At 45.3% G+C, this 22,640-nt stretch overlaps 1 long non-coding RNA gene across 1 annotated transcript in view; it reads right to left on the bottom strand.

The window, feature by feature from the left end:
- Window positions 1–644: 644 nt before the first annotated feature.
- LOC139044820 (uncharacterized) overlaps window positions 645–22,640 on the bottom strand; it is a 107,408-nt gene continuing 85,412 nt past the window's right edge. Inside the window, exons 3-4 of the long non-coding RNA XR_011502087.1 lie at window positions 21,300–21,425; window positions 645–1,575 (exon numbers count right to left, since the gene is read on the bottom strand). This is a non-coding gene — a long non-coding RNA (uncharacterized lncRNA). The remainder of the gene's footprint in view (window positions 1,576–21,299; window positions 21,426–22,640) is intronic.

The following is a 22,640-nucleotide window of genomic DNA, read 5'->3' as shown; positions in this document are numbered from 1 at the left end:
AGTCAGAATCAGCCTAATGAGGTCCAGCTCAATCCACTGTCATCTGTTCCCTGACTGGCTCACTAATCCAGGAGTGATTTACAAGGGCGATATTCGTGTTCTACCATCTTTTCGTTGATTGGCAGGAGCTAGTATTCTTTACGAAACTTGTGTACTTTTACATAGGAAAGGATAGGTGAGTTCTGTAACAACCCTTCTTGCAAAGTTCTCGCTAACGTATTGAGTCTCTAACAGAATCCACCGCTGGGAACTTCACCAAAGATCCTGACCTTTACTCTCTGGTTTTAGATCTTCCTGGTTGGTAAATTTTCTTGACTCCTGGCTCCTTTCCTGAGGTTCGTCCACTTAGAACAATGTAGGACTGCAACCTCTTGCCACTTGAGAAGTAGTGGTTCAACTCTATGATGATGTTGGTCTTGCTTTCTAAGTGTGTGTGTGTGCATGTATGTGTGTATGAGACTGTTGTCTGCATCTTGCCACGTGGGTCAGATTGACTCCTTTCCTTGGAAAAGTTGTCCCTAACCACTTTCTCTGGGCTTTATTTTCACGTCTTGAACAGTGCTGTCCAACAGTAGAATTTCACACTCTATCTAATGAAATTTAAACTTTTTTTAAATACTGACATTTAAAAAACTAAAAATAAACAAGTGAAACTAATTTTTAATGGTATATGTAAACCCATTATAACCAAGATATTACCATTTGTCCAGGCAATCTATATAAAAATTAATAGTGAGACAGTTCACTTTTTTTTTTTATTGGGATCAACAAATCCATTTACATAGTCTCCATTTGTAAGTTGAAAGTTTTTACATATACGGTTTCTGTGTCCCCCACGCAGAACCTGGGCTGACGTGTTAGAGAGGAAATAAAGCAGAACAGGCATAAGTAACGATCACTGTCAATCCAGCTCAGCACGAGCACTCACCACTGACAAAAAGGCTGTCCCTGAGCAGGGAGTAGAGGCCTCTCGGGGTGACAGGGTGGATCAGCTGGTTCAGCACCCAGGAATGCTGCTCTCTGTCACATGGGGTCTCTGTCACACTCTCCATCATGAGCCATGGGGTCAGGGTGGTAGGTGCAGACAGCTTTCATGCTGGAGGCTGCCCCTTCCTCCGCAGGCCCGGGGAGAGAGGAATGTGGGGACTCTAGAGAGATGTCCTGAATCCTCTGATAATGGGGGCTAGAGGGAGGGAGGAGCAAATTGGCAGTCAGTGGGAAGAGTGAAAACTGGGGTGGTCACCGAAAGTGTTCATGACTCTCAAATGCTCAGAAAAGGGACTTCCCTGAGGGAGATCAGTCTACAGCCCAAGACAAGGGGCCCAGGCTGCTCTTCTTGAACAAGGATCCAAGCTGGGGAGGAGGCAGGAGGACGACGAGCAGGAGAGACAGCAGGTGGAGAGTGGCTGGCTGGGACTCATCCAGCCAGGAGCTGCTGACACCAGGGTCTCATTAGGGGCTGCAGGCCTCTCTCAGTGGAGTTCAATGTGGCTGAGCTCTTGCTCATGTCTGTCAAATACTGGATGTTGGAGAGGGTGGAACTGAGTGTGAGGGCCTTCAGGTCGTGTCCCTTGGCTGCAAGAAGAGAGGGAGAGAGATGGCCATCACTGAGAGCTGAGCTGAGACCAAATCAGAGTCCTGAACTCAGTATCATCTGTTGCCTTTGCTCCCAGTGGAACCACCACCCAATGCTGTGCTCATCCAAGTCGAAGCCAGCATATCTCTCAGCTCCTCCTCCCTCACCTGCCAGTAACACCAACTGCACTTACAGATTGCTCCTCAATGCGTTCCTTCTGTTCATTCACGTCCCAGGTAGGTCTTACCTTTTCTCACCGGAACCAACACCCTAACATGCTCACTGGATGCATTGTCTAAAGGATGTTCTCTGCCTTGAACATTAGAAGCATTTTTCTGAAGTGAAGATCTCACTAGAACACTCCTGCTCTAGCATCACCCATGGCTCCCTAAGGCCTTCAGGGTTAAGTTCAAGCTTCTTGACCTGGCACTCAAAGCCCTTGCACATCTGGCTCCTGCTGACTCTTCAGCCTTATTGATCCATTCACTCTGAGTTAGGCTTTGTGCTTCAGGCAAACCAAATTCCTGTCAATTCTCCCATACACTATGCTGTTTTTGCCTACAGGGCCATTGCTCATGCAATTTCCTCTGCCAGGAACACGCTCCACACCCTATTTCCCTATATAACTCCTACTCCTTCTTAAAGACCCCAATTGGGCAAAACTTCCTCCAGAGAGCCCTTCTCACCCAAAGGTTGCCAGGTGCTTCTCCTCAAAACATCCCACCTTGTATTAGAATTTTCTGTGACTTTCACAAGACCAGGGGTTCTCTGAGGGCTGCATCAGATTGAAATATTGGTATAATCCTTGTGATCAGCATGCTTGCCCTCAAAGCAGAATTGCACACCTCGGCTTCCCAGCTGCCCAGTAAGAATTGGGCAGTGGAGTTGTGGGGCTGGAGAGCTCCTCTGGGGAAGGAAGAGGGGCCCCCCCTAGGGCTGTGGTGGCTTCTGGTTGCTCAAGCAATGAGGAAGTAGGCAGGAACATGCTGCCCGGCTCAGGAGCTGTGGAAAGGGCTGTCGTCCGGGAGAGACAGAGACCCCACACAGTGGGTGAAGCCCCACAGGCTCATCTGCACTCCAGCAGTGGCTGTCCCAGGACAACCATTCACAGGTGAGCCATAAATGTGAGTGACAGAAGGAGGGATTGTGTGAGTAGAGGGATGTTCGAGCCTGTGAGTGAGATGAACCCAAGAGAGACAGTGTGCTTGAAGAAGAGAGAGACGCGACAAAGAGATAGGTAGAGGCACAGACAGAGGGGACACCTGGATGGACAGAGGAAGAGCGGACAAATGGAGGGTCACAGGGAAAGCAGGAAGAACAAAGACAAGGAAGAGAAGTTGAGACATGGGAGGAAAGAGGATGGAAGGAGAGAAGGAGAAACAGGCGAACAGGCAGGAGGACAGTTGGACAGATTGATACCTGGACAGATGCTCGGGTGGATAGATGGAAGGAAGGAAGGAAAGAATGGAGGGAGGGAGGGGGGAATGAAGGATAGAAGGAAGAGAGGAAGGAAGGAGTCTGAGAGGAGGGAGAACTGGGAAAATCACCTGCCCACGTTCAGAGGGTGCTTTAAAGGGAGGGTAAGGCTGAGAATACAGGACCCCTAACTCCCAGGCTTGTGTCCACCTGTCCCAATGCTGCCTGTTATTACTCGTAGAGATGAGCATATGGATGTAAACGAAACCTTGAGCCCTACCCTCACAATACACAAAACTCAATTCCTGGACACTTTGACCTAAAGGGGAAAGGTAAAATAATGAAACTTCTAGAAGACAACATAAGAAAACATCCTCGGGACCACAGGGTAGAAAAAACTTCTCAAAGAAGACACACACACACAGACACACTCTCCATAAAAGAAATATCGGTAAACTGGGATTCATTAAAATTTAGGCTTTCGGTTCATCATAAGACACATTACAAGAGGGAATTGGCAAGTCACAGGATGCGAAGAGATTGTCCCAGTTCCAATATTCAACAAAGGATTCACATGCAGAATACAGAAAATCTTCAGCATATTTATTAGATAAAATGCAGTGAAAGAGATACATATTAATGCTGGTTATTTTAATGAGCCACATTTATTTGACAAGGACAGTGAACAAAGCAATCTGAAAAGCAGGGGGTGAAAAATGAACAGTAGATAAACAGAATCCCAGGAGGGTTTGGAAAACGCAATAGAAGCCCCTTACATAACAGTTCATTGGCCTTAGAAAAGGAAGGTACTACTGGATTGTGTTAGGAAGTCAGATTGAAATATCTAGTGCCTTCAGTGGAAAAATAAGATAGGAAAAAATAACTATGATAGTTATTTGATTTTCCTCCAAATGACTTTATCCCTTAGATAGCAAGGCACTTTCCTTTTCAATCATCAACACATCAAAGTTTAATTTCCCTCCATTTAGCCTTTTTTGTGGCCATAGGTTAGAAGCAGCAAAGGGGCTCAGCAGGCTGAACCAGTCTGCAGACATACTCTGTCCTGTTCCACACTGGCTCACACACGTGCAAAGTGGGCGCTTCTCACAGGGGAAAAGCCTGCAGGGCTGAGGGGCAGCCACCCCTTGGACCCTGTTTGTTAGTACCATTGGAAATTTCTCCTGAGTCCCTACTCAAAAAGGAAGTGGGTGGGGGGTAGAATAAGAAGGCCATATATTTGAAGGAAATAGGAGAAAATATTTCATTGTGAGAGTAATAAATGTTGCTTTTCAGAAGTCATGTGTATGTTGAAAGTCTATGTCTTAAGGTACCACAATGAAACAACGTACACCTCATCTTCTCCCTCTTTTATCTGAGCATAAGGTTAAAATCCATGAAATTCCTAAGATTAAAAAAACACACAAAAATCACAAGGAAAGTTTTGGAGGTCATGGATGTGTTCAGCACTTGGTTGTGGGGATGATATGACGGGTGTATGCATATGTCCAAACTAATCAATACACATATAGAAAACGTGTGCATTTTTTGTCTATTACTCATACCTCAACAGAGCTAAAAATTCAAATAAATTCCTAAGTTTACTTTTTGAGGGTGTATAAAAGTCAAAATTTCTAATAAAATTCAGATTGTTAATTTCTGAACATAAATAGCATTCCTGCTTTGATGGGTGACCCCACAACTCTCAAAAAAATCAAGAGCAGTTGCTACTGTCAATCTCAGTGGAAGTTATTTTCAACACCTCACCCCCTTCTTTACACCTCATTATTTAAAAACCAAGGAAATAGTCTTCAGCTTTTAAAATGAACGAGTAAATGAGTCAGCTTGACATTATACTTTATTCAAGATTTAATGTTAAGTAAAGGAAATAACTGAGCATGAGCAGAATCCCTTCCATAACTCATCTTTTCTCCTATGCTGATAATAAAAATGACACTCTACTTAAACGTAGTTTGCATGATATATTCTCAAGTAAATATACTTAACTGCTGGACATTTGATTTCATTTTTTTCTTTTTTTAATCAATAATTTACACAAAAAAATCAATTTAGGAGATAAAACGCATTGCTATTTAGAATTACTTCCTGATTGTAAATTACTAGAAGTGTAAACATGAAGTCAACGCTAAGGACTTTTGAAGTCCTTTAATTCATTTGCCAAATTTCTTTTTTAGAAAATAATGTTAATATAGGACTTTAAGTTTGAGAAACCTGTTTCATGACACCCTAATCTGTTGAAGGATAATTTTGAGATTCTTATTCAATTTCTTCATATTCATCTATAAAACTTATTTGGCGTCTTTCATCTTTTTAACATTTTCATCTTTTTAACTTTCAAAGGTTTAACTTTCCAAGAGACGATTTTTTAATGACGAGCTAACTGATGAATTTGTGCACCGACTGTTTTTTTGAGACTGAATATACAAATGGACAAAGGCCAGATCATATATGACAGTATAACTCTGACCCCCAACGTGGGAAGCAAACATCCCAAGAAGCCAAGTCACAGCCCCTGCAGCATTCAGCACAGAACAGTCAGCACTTGGTCAGTAACTGCCAGTTTCCAAAACTCTCGTTCTGCTTTCAACACAGGACCGCCAGAGAAAGCCACGTATGCTCCCTAAACCATCGCATAGGATGCCTGCCTTCTACTTAGTGACCTCCAGCTTCCCCACGTCAACAACTTCCAATCAGGCCACCCCTCCCCCACTCCCCTGACCTCTGCCACCCTCTCCCCTCCCTTTCCCTTCTCTCCTCTTCTTGTGCATGCAACAATCCTCTCCTGTCGCATTACAGTCTCTGCAATATTTTTAACGTGTGATAGAACAGTTCCTCCCTCAGAGTTCTTCCTGGTCCATATTTTCCTAGCTTAGCTTATGCGTTTATTTTTTCCATGTAGGATCATTTATCTAACTCAACAGAAAAGCTCGTTAAAATTTTTATTGGCATTATATTCAATTTATAAAGTAATGGGACTGACCATTTAATGAAACTTCCTAACTTAGAACATAGACTGACTTTCCATTTGCCAACTATTTTTAATTGAAATTTATAGTGAGATCGTTGTAGATTCCACACTGCTGTAAGGAATAACTCCAAAAGTTCCAGTGTACACTTTACCCAGTTCCTTACAATGATAACATTCTGCAAAACTATAGGACGATACCACAGCCAGCTTGTTGGCATTGATACAATCCACTATCTTATTCAGATTTCTTCAGTTTTACTTGTACTAATTTGTTCCTGTGTATTTAGTTCTGTACAATTTTATCAGAAGTGCAAGTTTGTGTATCCATCACAGCTAAAATAATGACTAGTTTTTCACCACAAGGTATTCTTGTATTGCCTATTAAAAAATAAATGGATGTTACTTTTTAGAGCAGTTTTACGTTTACAGCAAAATTTAATGAAATATACAGTGTTCTCATATAGTCCCTGCCCCCACATATGCATAACCTTTCTGTTGTCAATATCTCTCGTCAGAGTAGTATACTTCTCACAATTGATGAACATACATAGGCACACCATTATCACTCAAAGTCCATAATTTACATTAAGGTTCACTCTTGGTGTCAGAGATCACTAGGGTATAACTCTGTGGCCCATTTCTGGATTCTCTACTCTGTTCCATTGATTTATGTAGCTGTCCTACAATGAAAATGACGATGCTGTGATTACACTATCTACAAGGCAATACTAAATATTGTTAAAGTGTTTACTGCCACATTATTCTTCCTGTCACGATTGTTTTAGCTACTCCCAGCTATGTGCCTTTCTATATAAATTTTAGAAAAAGGTGTCTCTGTCTACAAACTGTGGTGGAATTTTTATTAGAATAATATTAGACCTATAGATCAATTTGGGGATAATTGAGACCTGTACTCTTTATTCTATCCAGTAGCATGGTGAGGACTGCAGAATTCTCAGCACATAACAACTCCTTCCAAACCCCCACACCAGGAGGAGACTCAACCAAACTCTGGCGTGGCTTCTAGCAGCATAAGGCTGTGTAACCGGAATGACTCCAGCCCACCATTAAAATGCCTTCCTGAGAGCTCAAAGCTGACAGAAAAATTTGCTATTTATTTTAGTCAACACCCAATTATAGGCCTCTGATCCCCCTTCTTAGAGTATTTACTAAAGAGGGCTTACAACTGTCGATATGTATCTCTCACAATTCTCTAAAGGACCTAAGAGCCACTCCTTTGAAATACGATCATTAAGACAGATAGAGACTCTTTCTCTCAACTTCTGAGTGAGGATAGAATCCTAACTTTGATAACTGCAAAGTAACGAACACAGAGGGTCTAATCACAGTTACACTGACCAACCTTTGTACTTTTTTACTTCTTTGACTCCACTGAGCCCCTGAACCCTGCTCCTTCATTCCCTTTAAAATTCTAAATTCACCTGCGTACAAATCTGAGCGCAGCTCAGCTTCTGTGAGCCGTTACTGAATAAAATCTGCTTTCACCACTTTAACTAATGTCTGTTGCATTTGTCTTTGACAATAGTAAGTCTCTCAATTTATTTGCATCTTCTTTAATTACCGTAATCGGTATTTTATAATTTTCAGCATCAGATCCTGTACACATGTTCCTGAATATATGCCTGAATGTTTCATGTTCTTCGGAGTGGTTTTAAATGATACAGCATTTTCAAGTTTATCATCTGCAGGTTCATCATTAGTTGTAGAAATAAAATGGTCTTTTGTGTGTTGATCTTGTACTTGGTGAACTTTTTGTACTCATGTATTAGTTCTGATTTTTTTTTTTTGTAGATTCCCAGACTTTTTTACACAGACAACAATGAAACTAAGAATGGTTATATTTTTCCTTTCTAAACTCTATGGCTTTTATTTCCTTTACTTCTGTTATTGCCAGAAGCTTCAGTATTTTATTGAATAAGAATAGTGAAAGTGGTATTCCTTTCCTTGTTCCTTATTATGGGGAGAATCCTTTAGTCTTTCCCTGTTAAGCATGAAGTCAACTGTGCATTTTCTGTAGATGACCTTCAACAAGTGAAAGTAATTTCCATCTATTTCAAACTTGCTAGAAAATTTTATGACAAACAGGAGTTCGATTTTATCAAATGTTTTCTCTACATCTCTGGCTTATTAACAAGTCTTGACCTTAAACAAATAGACAGCCAGTTATTTCTCTGGCGAAAATTGGTTTACCTGGGATTAGCAAAGAATAGCCATTTGGAGTGTGAAACCATGGCAAGCTATGCAGGAGCACCCAGCAAGAAAGAGAGGAGAAGCTCTTTTATCTCAGAGTGGGGAAAATTGGGGGGCTATTGGACACAGTCTTGAGGGCAGTGGCTTTTCATCGGCAGAGTTGTGACAGTCTCTCCTTGGCTTAGTTTCTGACTGGTCAGGAAGAGAAAGTCTTTATTCTTCCTGTTGCACTGCGCTTTTGACATAGGGCATGAGAACTCCCTCTATTAGCCTTCCAACACTATTTCAACTACGTTTCCGTTTATTAACTTTCACATGTCCCCATTTTGATTGTGATCTTTCTCTGAAAGCATTGTTGATCTGCAGTCAGATTTTTCCAGTTTCAGTAGCCTCTCATCCCTCGATGCCAGGAAGGACCTTCTCTGGGAGTCATGTCCCATGTTGGAGGAAAAACACACAGATTGGAAACCTATCGTGGCCACATTTGAGGAACACGGAGTGAGAGGAAGGAGAACTCTCTGGCACTTTTGACCTAAAGTTTGCATGTTATCAAGATCATAGGCATTGGAGATGATGTGAAGTGTCATGTCATCCTCAAAGGTTTGGCAGACAAACTTCCAACAGACCTGGTCCAGACACCTTGGAAACCTTCGCATCAGATACTGTCTGCTTCCATTTGGAGAAATCTTTATTTTTAAGTCACCAAATGATGTGCAGTTCCCCCCAGAGTTTGTGCTTTCTTCAGGTGTGTCGCATGAATCCAAGTCTTGAGTTTTGTGGCAAAAAGCTTGGCTAGCAGCGCCCGATTGAGGAAAATACTATCATCTTGGTTGAGTTTTGTTAGTTTGAAATTTTTGGTAAGTTGTTCCTTGTTTTCAAGTTGTTAAATTTATGAGAATGGAACTGTTTATATTATTTTCAATGGCTGAAGAACCTGCAGTGATCTATCCCTCTCGTGTGTCTCAGGCCTTTGAGGGTGAAGAGGCTTCCCCAAAGCTTCTTGAGGCAGAACCCTGTTTGCTGTTGGCCCCTAACAGCTTGAGTGCATCTGGGTTGGGGAGGAGACAGAGACTTCCAAGAACAAGTTGTTTCTTCTTGAAGGAATGCTGAAGATGCCCAAAGTATGGTACTTTGACATACAAATTATTTGGAGCCAAAAGCAATCGAGAGCCAGCAGATGCAGGAAAAACTCTTGATCTCCACCTTGACTGCTTTAAATGAAGGATAGACTTCCTCTTTGGAAAGGAAATTTATGTTTCTAAAGGAAATTTCCATTAGTAAAAGCATCTGCACCAGAAACAGAATGAGTCTTAGAGAATTTTTTTTTTGAGGAAGATTAGCCCTGAGCTAACATTCCCCACCAACCCTCCTCTTTTTGCTTAAAAAGATAGGCCCTGAGCTAACATCCATGCTCATCGTCCTCTACTTTATACGTGGGATGCCTGCCACAGCATGGCTCGATAAGTGTTGTGTAGGTCCGCACCTGGGATCTGAACTGGTGAACCCCAGGCCATCAAAGCAGAATGTGTGAATTTAACCCGTGTGCCACCAGGCCAGCCCCTACAGAATTTTTTTTTTTTTTTTTTTTAGGAAGATTAGCCCTGAGCTAACTGCTGCCAATCCTCCTCTTTTTGCTGAGGAAGACTGGCCCTGAGCTAGCATCCACGCCCATCTTCCTCTGCTTTATATGTGGGACACCTGCCACAGCCTGGCGTGCCAAGTAGTGCCATGTCTGCACCTGGGATCAGAACCGGCAAACCCCAGGCCACCGAAGTGGAACGTGCGCACTTAACCAGTGAACCACCAGGCCAACCCCTAGAGAATTTTTTTAACTGAGAGATTTATCTGCATAACAAGGCAAGCTTTATTTATTATACATTTTCTCCCTTCATCTTCCCATAATTTTCCTTCAGCCACTTCCTGCTGCTGCTCACCCAGATGGCTTCCTGCTTCCAAGCCCCCCCATGTGCACCCAGTGTGGACTGGACTGGCAACTGGCAGCTGGTGTGGAGCTGCCTGCTCGAGAGCTGCAGAGCACCATCCTAAGTCTCACCCCCAGCATGACCTACCTGGCCAGCAATACTCAGGATCTGCCACCACTGCACAGGATTGGGGCCGCGGCACTGATGGTTCAGATTGTGGGCAGTACCCAGCCCAATTCCCACTCACTTTTGTTGACCACACGCCTGTGCTGTTTGCAGATGGTACAGATTTAAAAGAGAAGTCATATCCTGTCGTTAAAGTGGACTTGAGGGATTTTTCAACACCTGTAAAACTAAAGAGAAGCTGGGAGAATTATCAGAAGAGTTCTACAAAAATGAACTACTATTGATTGAAATGTTGAATATACATGTCCCCGCAGTTGCTAAATTGAGACGTCTTTTAGACAGTTCTCCTAGGGAAGATTTACTAGACATTCTGACATCACTTATCCAAACAAGCAACAGAAATGCTCCAAATTTTAGATACTGTGACTCTGGAGGAAACTGTCCAAGATGATGATACCACTGCTGGTGAAACAAATGCAAGAATTGAAATTGCTTTAAAAAAACAGAAAGCTTGGGGCCGGCCTGGTGGCACAGTGGTTAGGTTTGCGTGTTCTCCTTCAGTGGCCTGGAGTTTGCCGGTTCAGATCCTGGGTGCAGACCTATGCACCATTCATCAAGCCATTTTGTGGCAGGAGTCCCACATATAATGTAGAGGAAGGTCGGCATGGATGTTAGCACAGGGCCAGTCTTCCTCAGCAAAAAGAGGAGGATTGGTGGTAGATGTTAGTCAGGGCTAATCTTCCTCAAAAAAAAAAAATTATAACAATAAAACAGAAAAAGCGAGAAAGATGATAATAAATGCATTATATGAATATGCCTCAATAGGATTTCACACATCCTAGGTACTCTATTTTCTGGCACATTGTTATGGGATATCATGCAGGTGATTTCGACATATCCTGTGTGTTTTCCATGCGTGTCCGACACCTGATTCTGGCGTGTCCGGCAGGTAGTTTCAGTGAATCAGGCACCTGGTTCCGGCGTATCCAACAGGTGGTCCCGGCATGTCTGGTAGGCGATTCCAGCACATGTGACATGTGGTTCCGGTGTATCCGGCAGGGGATTTCGACGTCTCCAGCAGGTGGTTCCAGCATGTCCAGCACCTGGTTCTGGCATGTTTTGCAGGTGGTTCCGTCATGTCGGCACCTGGTTTTGGCATGTGCGACACCTGTGTCTGGTGTATCTGGCAGGTGGTACTCACAAGACTGGCAGGTGGTTCAGATGTGTCTGGCACCTGGTTTTGGCATGTGCGACACCTGCGTCTGGTGTATCCGGCAAGTGGTTCTCACAAGACTGACAGGTGGTTCAGCTGTGTCAAGCAGGTGGTTCTGGCATTTCAGGCACCTGGTTCTGGCCTCTGCTGTACCTGTTTCTGGTGTATCCATCACATGGTTCCAGCGTGGCTGGCACATGGTTCTGGCATATTCGGCAGGTGGCTTCAGCGTACTGGGTGCCTGGTTCTGGCGTATCTGACAGTGGGTTCCATGGTTTCTGGCAGGTGGTTCCTGCGTGTCTGGCATGTGGTTCTGGTACGCTCTGAATGTGGTTCCAGCATGTCCGTCTGGCGGCTACCATGTGTCCAGGACCTGATTCCATCGTGTGCGGTTGGTACTTTCAGAGTGTCCAGGTGTTGGTTCCAGCATGTCTGGCCGTTGGTTCCCGCATGTCCAGGGGTGATTCCGGTGTGTCCAGCAGGTTGTTCCCGCCTTTTCCAGAAATTGCTTCTGGTGTACCCAGGACCTGGTTCTGGTGTATCCGGCAGGAGATTTTGGCGTGTCCAGCAGGTTGTTCCAACGTGTTACGCTGATGGTTCCGGCCTCCGTGGCAGGTGTTTGTGGCATGTCTGGCACCTGATTCTGGCGTATACGGCAGGTGGTTTCAGAGTATCTGGTACCTGGGTGCGGCACATCCAACAGGTGGTTCCGAAGTGTCTGGCAGGTGGTTCCGAAGTATCTAGCATGTGGTTCTAGTACGTTCAGAAGATGGCTCAGGCGTGACCGTTGGGTGCTTCAGGCATGTGCGGGAGTTGGTTCTGGCGTGTCAGAGTCATGGTCCCAGCATGTCCGTCATTTGGTTCCAGGTGGTTCTGGCTTGTCTGGTGGGTGCTTCCAGTGTGTCTGGCGGGTCGTTCTGGCATGTCTGTGTGGTGGTTCCAGAGTGTGTGGCGGGTGGTTACGGCATGTCTACCAGGTTTTTCCAGCACCCAAGGTGCCTGGTTCCAGCGTATCAGGCAGGTGATTTTGGCGTGTCCAGCAGGTGGTTCAGGTCTGTCCGGGAGATGGTTCCGGCGTGTCCAACATGTGGTTCTGGCATATCTGAGAGGTGGCTCTGGTGTGTCCGGCAGGTGGTCCCATTATCTCTGGCACGTGGTTACGGGGTATCATGCAGGTGATTTCAACGTGCCCTGTCGGTTGTCGAGGCCTGTCTGACACCTGGTTCTTGTGTGCCCGGCAGGTAGTTTCAGTGAATCAGGCACCTGGTTCTGGCATATCCAACAGGTGGTCCCGGCATGTCTGGTACGTGATTCCCGCCTGTGCAGCACATGGTTCCGGCGTATCCGGCAGGTGATTTCGACGTGAGCGGCAGGTGGTTCCAGCATGTCAGGCACCTGGTTCTGGCATGTCTTGCAGGTGACTCACTCGTGTCTGGGACTTGGTTCTGGCATTTCTTTAAGGTGGTTCATTCATGTCCAGCACCTGGTTTTGGCGTGTACAACACCTGTTTCTGGAGTTCTTGGCAGGTGGTTCTCACAAGACTGGCAGGTGCTTCAGGCGTGTCCAGCAGGTGGTTCTGGCATGTCGGGCACCTGATTCTGGTGTGCCCAGCATGTGGTTCCAGACTGTCTGTCAAGTGTTTCAAGCTGGTCTAGCAGGTGTTTCAGGTGTGTCCAGCAGCTGTTTCAGGCGTGTCCGGCACCTGGTTCTGGCCTGTGCTGGACCTGTTTCTGGTGTATCCGTCACATGGTTCCAGCGTGTCTGGCACATGGTTCTGGCATATTCGGTAGGTGGCTTCAGCATACTGGGAGCCTGGTTCCGGTGTATCTCACAGTTGGTTCCATGGTGTCTGGCAGGTGGTTCCTGTGTGTCTGGCATATGGTTCTGGTACATTCGAAAGGTGGTTCCGGCATGTTCAGCAGGTTGCAACAGTGTGTCTGGGACCTGATTCCATCCTGTCCGGTTGATGCTTTCAGAGTGTCCTGGCTTTGGTTCCGGCCTGTCTTGCAATTAGTTCCCACATGTCCGGTGGGTGATTCTGGCGTGTCTGGCAGATTTTCCAGCCTTTTCCAGAAATTGGTACTGGCGTATCCAGGACCTGGTTCCGGTGTATCTGGCAGGTGATTTTGGCGTATCCAGCCGGTTGTTCTGGCGTGTTAGGATGGTGGTTCCAGCTTGTGTGGCAGGTGTTTGTGGCGTGTCTGGCACCTGGTTCTGGCATATTTGGGAGGTGGTTTCAGTGTATCTGGTACTTGGTTCTGGGATATCCAACAGGTGGTTCCAAAGTGTGTGGCATGTGGTTCTGGTAGGTTCAGAAGATGGTTCCGGCCTGTCCGTTAGGTGCTTCCAGCATGTCTGGAAGTTGGTTCTGGTGTGTCAGACTCATGTTTCCAGTGTGTCCAGTGGGTGGTTCCAGGTGGATCTGGTGTGTCCGGTGGGTGCTTCCGGTGAGTCTGCTGGGTCATTATGGGATGTCTGTGTGGTGGTTCCAGAGTGTTCGGCGGGTGCTTTCGGCATGCCTGTCGGGTTTTTCCAGCCTCTAAGGTGCCTGGTTCAAGCATATCCAGCAGGTGAGTTCTTTCTCAGCTTCCTAAAGAGCTGGAAGCAAGACAGTTTGTGGCTTGTCTCCACTTGAGGGATGGAGGCAGTGCTTTGTGCCATCCACCTCTCGAGCAATATAGGGCATGGTTGAGAGCAAATGGGCCTTTCTGACATAGGGGCTTTCTGACACTCTCTCCACGAATGCACAAGGACAGTTGGTTAAAAGCCTCTTGTCTCTATCCTCCTAAGCTTGTGGAATCACAATCATTCGGGCCTTGGCCCCCTTGCTTAAGGGGAAGATGTAGCCATTACCCCTGAGCCGGGTTGGCAAGAGGGAAATGTGGCAGAAGCAGAAGTTCTAAAGCAGCGAGTTAAGGGCTGGGAGGAAATGGCGTTCAGCTGCCTGTGTATGAGAGGTTCCCAATATGCTATAAGAGCACTGTGGAAAGCGACTTCTTTCTCAGCTTCCTAAAGAGCTGGAAGCAAGATGGTTTGTGTCTTGTCTCCCCTTGAGGGATGGAGGCAGTGCTTTGTGCCTTCCACCTCTAGAGCAATGTAGGGCACGGCTGAGAGCAAAGGGGCCTTTCTTCCATAGGTGCTTTCTGACACTCTCTCCTCCAGTGCACAAAAGCGGTTGGTTAAAAGCCTATTGTCTCTCTCCTCCTAAGCATGTGGATGCACAATCATTCGGGCCTCAGCCTCCTTGCTTAAGGAGAAGATGTAGGCATTTTGTCTGAGCCGGGTTGGCAAGATGGAAATGCCCCAAAAGCAGAAGTTCTAAAGCAATGAGTTAAGGGCTCCAAATAAACAGCATTTCAGGTGCCTTTGTATGAGATGTTCAAGGTACACTATAAGAACAGTGTGGCAAGTGAGTTCTTTCTCAGCTTCCTAAAGAGCTGGAAGCAAGATGGATTATTGCTCATCTCCCCTTGAGGGTTGGAGGCAGTGTTTTGTGCCTTGCAATTTTAGGGCAATGTAGGACTCTGCTGAGCAAACTTGGCCTTTCTTCCATAGCTTCTTTGTGAACACTCTCTCCACCCATGCACAAGGGCGGCATGAGAGGTTGCCAGTATGCTGTAAGAGCACTGTGGAAAGCGAGTTTTTCTTAACTTCCAAAGAGTGGTTGGTTAAAATCCTATTGTCTCTCTCCTCCTAAGCATGTGGAAGGACAATCATTCGTGCCTCAGCCAAATGATTCGGGCGGGACTTGTGTGACCCACCTGCCTTAAATGCTGGAACCAACTGTTGAACACTTCAGAAGCATCATCTGGAAACGGTGGAACCACCCATCGCAGATGTGAGAATCAGGTCCAAAACGTGCCAGAAGCACCTGCAGGACACACCAGAACCATCTGACTCAAACGCCAAAATCACCTGCCGGATACACAAGAACCACTTGATGGACACTCCAGAATCACATGACGGGCATGAAAGAACCATCTCTCAGAGTGCCAGAACCATGTGCTGGAAATGCCGGAACCACATCACTGACAGACATGAACCACCTGCTGGACACGCCTGAACCACCTGCTTCACTCGCTGGAACCACCTTCTGGACAAGCCAAAATCACCTGCCGGATACACTGGAACCAGGCCCCTTAGAAGCCGCAAAAAGCCAACAGACATGCCAGAAGCACCTGCCGCACACTCTGGAACCACCATACAGACATGCCTGAATGACCCGCCATACACACCAGAAGCACCCACCAGACACGCCAGAACCACCTGGAACCACCCACCGGACACACTGGAACCATGACACTGACACGCCAGAACCACCTTGCAGACATGTCAGAAGCACCCAAAGGACATGCTGGAACCATCTTCCGAACGTACCAGAACCACATGCCAGACACACAGGAACCACCTGTCACACACTTCGCAACCACCTGTTGGATATGCCGAGACCATGTGCCAGATACACTGAAACCACCTCCCGAATACGCCAGAACCAGGTGCTGGCCATGCCACAAACACCTGCCAGACAAGCCGGAACCACCAGCCTAACACGCCAGCACAACCTGCCGGACATGCCAAAATCACCTGCTGGATAAACCGGAACCAGGTCCTGGATACGCCAGAACCAATTTCCAGAAAAGGCCAGAGCAACCTGCCAGACAGCCTGGAATCCCCCGCCAGGCATGCGGGAACCAACTGTCAAACACGCCGGAACCAACACCTGGACACACTGAACGCACCAACCACACACAAAGGAATCAGGTTCCGGACACATGGTAGCCACCAGTCGGACACGCCGGAACCACCTTCAGAACATACTGGAACCATATGCCAGACACACAGGAACTACCTGCCAGACACCACGGAACCAACGGTCAGATACGATGGAACCAGGCGCCCAGTACGCTGAAGCCACCTGCTGAACACGCCCAAACACTGTGCTGGACATGCCAGATCCATATGATGGATACACCAGAAACAGGTCCAGCACAGGCCAGAACCAGGTTCCAGAAACAGCTGAAACAGCGGCTGGACACACCTGAACCACCTGTTAGACCAGCCTGAACCACTAGATGGAGAATCCTGAACCACATGCCAGGCACACTGTAACCAGGTGCCCGACACGCGAGAACCACCTTCTGGACACGTCTGAACCACCTACAAGTCTTGTGAGAAACACCTGCCGGATACACCAGATACAGGTGTCGCACACACCGAAACCAGGTGATGGACATGACTGACCACCTGCAAGACATGCCAGAACCAGACATGCCAGATGGGGAAGAGGTGATTTTGGGGGAGAGGAGCTTTGTAGATTTCTCACTTGGGCACTTACCTGTTTTGTTCTCCATCCAGGGTTTTTCCTGGGAGCAAGTTCTTGAGAAATCTATAATGAAAAGTATGAGCTATCTACATAGGGAGAACTCAGACTTCGTTCAGCAATTTCCTGGGCGTCTGGAGACTCGATAGAATACTTTTTTCTTTTTCCATTGCCAACACCCATGCCCATTCAGGCCTATGTGAGCTTTTACAATGCTCCTCCAACTGGTCTCCAGGCCTCCAGCGTGCCTCATTTCTCTTCATCGTAGAGGACAATAGCAGATCAATGTTTCTGAGGCATGGCTCCACCAGTGCCCTCTCTGATGCGGAAACCTTCCTCTCACTGCCTACCTGATAGACTCCAACTCTCTGCCTTAGCACTCAAGGGCCCCTCCGCCTTTCATGTATCCCACAGTCCTGCCAAACCGAACAGTACCCACTACCCAAAAACACACATTGCATTCTTCTCTTTCACCTCTGCCTGATCAGATGATGGACTTGAAACAAAGCCATCATTTGCTATTTAAGTGACTTTTGCACAGGTCATTTCACCTCCCTGACCCTCAGTTTCTGCATATATAAGTGATGAATAGTAAGAGTCACCTCATATTGTTCTTATAAAGAATTAAAATTGACTTAGAGAGCATATGCAAAAACAGCTGGCTCCCTGCCTGACATGCTGCAGTCACCAATAATTATTCGGATCTAAATATTGGCTCATGCCATGCACTGCTTCTTTTCCTATTAAAACCTTATCCTTCAAAAGTCGGTGTGTACCCTTTCTTGAAGACCAGCCCAAGGTGTAAACTGAAGTTCATTTTCCTAAGCTGCTCAGTAACATTTATAACGCAAAGTCTAATGCGTTAGACCATGTTTTTTTTTTAAGCAAAAGAAGCTGACTCTGGCTAACTTCAGTTTTCTTATTAAAGAAATTGACTAGAAGGATTTACGGTAACTCACATAACTGAAGGGAATTTTTGAAAAAATCAACAAACAAAAAGCAAAAATAAGCTTTGGAAGACACAATAGAGCACAGTGTATAGTTATTATTACTGCCGTTCACCAAATATTGTCGGCTCTTCTCTGGCACACAGAAGGGATGTATCTTCTTGGCCCCTTAAAGTCAAATGTGACTTTGTGAGCCTTTGGCAAATGAAACTTGAGCAAAAATGAGGCTGTCTCTTCCAGACAAACCTTTGGCAAACAGTAGGAGTGTGTTTTTCCTGCCTGGCAGTTGTGCAAGAAGTTGGATCGAGCATCTTTTAGCTGCCATCTACTCAATCCTCCAGACTGAGCAAGGATAATACAGAGCCAGCTCCTGATGACATGGAGCATGTTCGAGAAATAAACCTTGGTTATTTTTAGCTGAGACTTAGGAGTTTGTTGTGAATACAGCACAACATGGACTATCTGACTGATGAAAACATATGTAGGGGAGGAAGACATTTCCTCTTCCCAAATGTGGGTTCGTCTGGCTGGAGAACGAATTAAATTCACATGAGACAGAAAAGCAAGAGAAAATTAAACAAAGCTTTATGAGGAACCGTGGCCCGGTGCCTTTCTTCCCGAAGGAAGAAAGGGCACCAAAGAAGTGGGGTGCACATAGTGGTTATATACCGCCAAATGGGGTGTTTCACATGTGATTGAAATGTCCCTCCCACAATAGTCACAAGATTGCCCTGTCGGCACTTGATGGACACAGCAGGTAGTGGGTCTGCTATCTCAGTGGGCATAGCAGGACTCAAGTCGATTGTCTGGAGCTGGGCGGTCACAGGTGAGCTCAGCAATCAGTTCCTAGCCTAAGGAAAGATGCTTAATCCTTAAGAAATGCCAACGTTGGGAGGGGGAGGAAAGTCAGTTACAGGAGGTTACCAGACTAGCACAATAAAATGCAGATTTAAGTCCTTGCCTTTGGTATTGATTAAGAGTTTTTAGAGAGAAGGTCATCTCCTTTCTTCTTCCTGGTACAGGGAGGGAGGCAACTTTTACAGATAGAGATTTACCTTACAAATGTAAATGTGCCCTAACAAAGGGCAAGTTCCATTCCTCCTTCCCTGTCCCAGTTTCTCAAAAGCAATCAGCCTCAAATAATCCTGATGCCAAAGAGACATATCTTGGGGTGGCCATTTCCAGGTCCCCACACATACATATTACCAATTTCCTGTGCTGTTGACCAAAATGACTTCAGTGAGCCAATATTAGAATTCCTTTTCACAAAGGTGGATAAGTGACAGATTAGAAGTCTACACTGTCCCAGGAGTGTAGACAGATACCATGCTTATATATAGCAAAAATATTTCCTCATTTTGTCCTTTACCTGTCAATAAAAAAGCATATCTATAGAAATTTGGAGGTAAAGCTCCAGACAAAACCAACATGGTGACAAGGAGGAACATTACATACTTGTAAAAGGAGCGACAGATGAGAAAATAATAATAATGGCTGGGAACTTATAGAACCTTGCATTGAAAGGGATCTCATATGGAACTCAGGAAATATTTATAGCTGAAAGCACTACATGACAAAATCTGGTGGATGGAATTAAACAATACTTAGAAGAAAGATACCTTCAACATACGTATCTAAAAAGAAAAATTAGAAACCAATGAGCTACTTGTTCAAGAAGCTAGACAAAGAGCAAGACAGTAAAGTCAGGAAGAAAGGAAATGAGAAAGAGAAATGCCAAACCTTTGTTTCTATTTATTTGCTCTTTATTTATTGCTATGGACTGAATTCTCTCTCCCCACCATTCATATATGGAAGCCCTGACCCCCCCTTGTGACCATGTCCAGACACAAGGTCTTTAGGAAGTAATTATGGTGAAAATGAAGTCATAATGGTGGAACCTAAATCAGATAGGACTGCGGCCTCATCAGAAGTGGAAGAGATCTCTCTTTCTGTTTCTTCACACGCATACACACACCCCACCATCTGAGGACTCAGTGAGAAGGGGACCTTATGCAAGCTGAGGAGAGAGCCCTCGCCAGAACCTGACCATGCTGGCATCCTGCTCTCAGGCTTCCAGCCCCCAGAATGGTGAGAAAATAAATTTCTGTTGTTTAAGTCACCCACGCTATGGCATTTTGTTATGGGAACCCAAGCTAAGATGCTTATCTTTCACAGTTTGTTCCTAGGTTCTGGTACCAATTCCAATGTGTGTGGGGTTGTGGGTCGGGGGAGTCCCCCCCACCAACAAGCAATTCTTGGGACACCAGCTGGGTGTCCTACAACTCAACTCGATTCTGACACTATGTACCCAGAGACAGCATCACACCCCACAGGTTAAGGGTTCAGTCCCCAAGACTGCCCCCACTGCAGGTGCCAACAGCAAGTCTAGGTTGTCGCCTATGCTTCTGAGCAACTGGCTGTCAGTAGGAGGTTCCCAAGACTCTCTACTCCGGTTCGACGAATTTGCTAGGGTGGCTCACAGAACTCAGAGAAACCTCTTACTTACTAGATTACCTGTTTATTAGAAAAGGATATGACTCGGGAATAGCTCGATGGAACAGACGCATAGGGCAAGACATGGGGAAAGGGCACTGAGCTTCCACGCCCTCTCCAGGTAACCACTCTCCCAGAACCTGCACGTGGTCACCAACCTGGATGCTCTTGGAAATCTGTCCTTTTGGGTTTTTATGCATAAGCCGTTTATTTATTCTCTTACCCTCGGCTGCTGTTTTTCCTTCCCCATTTATAGCCCAAAGCCAATCAAAGAAGGACATGTGCAGTGTGATGCTGTTCCTGTACATTTTTTAAGTGCATAACAATGTAAGAATTTGTTAACGGAGACATACACATGTATGTCTTGACTCTGCATAAAAATGTAATCTTTTGTTAATGGAGCCATGCACATGGATATTCTTGGAATCATAAAGAATGTAATTAATTTTAGGATATTGATACCTATGATGAGGGAGGGAGGAGAACGGGATGGAAATGTGAATTTTAGGTGTGACGGCAACATTTTGCTTCTTAAAAACAGACATATCGTTGTGGGCTGAATCATGTCCCTGAAAATTCATATGTTGAAGTCCTAACTCCAGGACCTAAAAATAGGGCTGTATTTGGAGAGAGGGCCTCTAAAGAGGTAATTAAGGTAAAGTGAGGTCACATGGGTAGGCTCCAATCCAATGTGACTGATAGTCACGTAAGAAGAGAAGATTAGAACTCAGACACACACAGAGGGAAGACCGTGTGAGGACACAGGGAGAAGCGGCCGGGGAGAGAGGCCTCAGAAGAGACTATACCGGCCAACGCCTTGATCTTGAACTTCAGCCTCCAGAACCGTGATAAAATAAATTTCTATTGTTTAAGCCACCCTACGTGTGGTATTTTGTCATGGCAGCCCCAGCAAATGAATGCAAAATAGGGCAGAATTTAACGTCTGTTCTTTCTGGGTATTGGGGCCGGAGATAGAGGTCATACTATGTACTCTTCTGCATATTTGAAATATTTCCATAATAGTTAAGAAAATAACAAGCAGATCCCGAAAAAGAATAACCAGAGAGTAGAAATTTATGTGTGATTACCTTACAGGCCAAGGTGGGTTTCGTGTTGGGCAGGTGGTTCTCTTCCACAGGGTGTGTCAGTCACCCATGAATTCCCGTCTCTTGGCTCTGCCATTCCTGATGCCTGTATCATTGTCTGCAACCAATCTGCACAAGGAGAAAGAAGGAACACGGAGAAGACACACCTGCTTTCAAAAGTTCCAACCTGGAAATGGCACACACCACTTCCACTCCCATTGCATTGGCTGAAACATAGTCACACGCCACACCTCACTGCAAGTTGCTGGGTGACTGCCTTCCTGGGCACCCAGGACAAGGATGTGGACAAACAGCCAGTAGTCCCACCCACAATGTCATCAGGTTGACCCTGGTCTTCATGCTGCTGCTCAGTCTACAGCGTGTCTGCCAGGTCTATGGTTAGGGTTTAGATATTTTACAAAGTCGCGGGGTTGGGGGTCATGTTTTGGGACTTCAAAGAGGAGGAAGCCAATTCACAAGGAGACAGAAAACCAAATGTTTGCTGGGCCATCTCTAAACAAATGAGAGAGAACTTGTGTAAAATGGGCCCGGCTAGGTACCTTCTTCTCTACCACATCTAGAGTTCCCTACGTTGACAGCTCCTTCCTGGAACAGGCCTTCTGTCTTAAATTCTTTTAGGCAGTTAGGGGCGAGGCCAAAGTTTCTTTTATATATAAATTTTATGTGTATATATGTAATTTATAGAACTAAATAAATGAATTTAAATATAGATACAATGGATTATATATTCTATTATATATCAATATTAATATATATTATATATATATAGATAATCTCCTTGGTTCTCCAGAGAACCCTGACAAATACAGGAGGAGTTAATATTCTTTTATCGATGGCATTTACATTTAATCATTTGAAATTCTTAGTTATGACATTGTTATGGCTTGCAAGGAAGTGTCCTTTTCAGTGTTTCATTTAGAGGCCTCAAGATACCAATTTTAAAAAGTTTCCCATTTTATTTGTTTGGTTTGATAGGCTTTTTCCAATTGAGTGCACAGATAAACCAATTTAGGAATTTCAAAGGAGCCCCATTTAGGCCAGTGAAGCCTTAAATCACCCTGAGTAATCTGAGCCCAGTGGGACAGAAATCTACATGTAGAAGGTCTGTATTCTTTAAAGACAAAACCAGCAGGAGTCCGAGAGTGGGGCTGTTCTTTGGTGGTCCTCTTAGAAAATGGATTTCTCATTTGTATGAACTTACCAAAGGATCAAAGGCCCAAAAAAGGAGTGAAAGAAACAGAAGTTTCTAACAAAGCTGACAATGGAAGGATGGCCAGAACCACTATCAAAGGACGCCTACATAAAGAGTCTGGACCTCTACCA

Source organism: Equus asinus, chromosome 3 (assembly GCF_041296235.1).
Source record: "Equus asinus isolate D_3611 breed Donkey chromosome 3, EquAss-T2T_v2, whole genome shotgun sequence".
Taxonomy (NCBI): domain Eukaryota; kingdom Metazoa; phylum Chordata; class Mammalia; order Perissodactyla; family Equidae; genus Equus; species Equus asinus.
This window is presented reverse-complemented; position numbering and strand designations above follow the sequence as displayed.